Here is an 858-nt window from a genome sequence, read left to right as displayed (position 1 = left end):
ACACTAGATAAGGGAAAGGGTTAAAGGAGGTGCCGGATCTGTATTTCTTGTCTTCAAGTCTTGATTTACAGATTAATACATTAAACAAACATATTTCCTGCCCACGGGCCTAAGAGTACAATAAGGTAGAGAAACTACTTAGTTGTAATTATTAATGGCTTCCCAGTCCTTCCCCTTTATCAATAAAAGCTCAGTAACAGCAGAACCTTATGGATGTAAACATCTGTTGCTCTGACCTAACAAAGTCTAATTTCTTTGATAATTAAATTATTAATCCTTTAATTGCCATTGAGAAGAAGTTGTACATACTTAAGTAAGAGTAGACAGTTATTCTCAGTAATAAAATACAGGATCCATTCCTTCGTTGGAAGACAACCACTTCTCTGATCCCTGAAGTGGCCATTTTCCCCTCATCCCACTTCTATTTGGACCATAGACTCGACTTTCAGTTTCCAGGAATCATTTCCATTGGCTTTTCTAAGGGCCTTTGTCATTGTAAAACTGTTATTTCTAGAGGTCTGCTTCCGAAGGACCAAGAATACTGTCATAAATAGTCAAGAAAATAAGTCCACGTCAAAACCCTGTGTATCTACCAGGGTAAATCCGTGCCAAACTGTCTAAGAGGTTCTGAGAGCACTGATATGCCTTTTTCTTGCTAGGTAATAGCCCAGTTAGTCTTACTTAAAAGTGGACTATCTCTACCGGAATGACTAAAATTTAAAAGAATTACAATACCTATTTTCTATGGGGCTAGGGTAGGAGAAGGAATAACTAAAACTCTCATACCTCGCTGATGGGAGTGTAAGTTTGTGCAACCGCATTACAGAACTATTTGACAATATCTAGCAAAGCTGAACA

The sequence above is a fragment of the Panthera onca genome, chromosome X, assembly GCF_046562875.1.
Source record: "Panthera onca isolate mPanOnc1 chromosome X, mPanOnc1 haplotype 2, whole genome shotgun sequence".
NCBI lineage: Eukaryota > Metazoa > Chordata > Mammalia > Carnivora > Felidae > Panthera > Panthera onca.
This window is presented reverse-complemented; position numbering follows the sequence as displayed.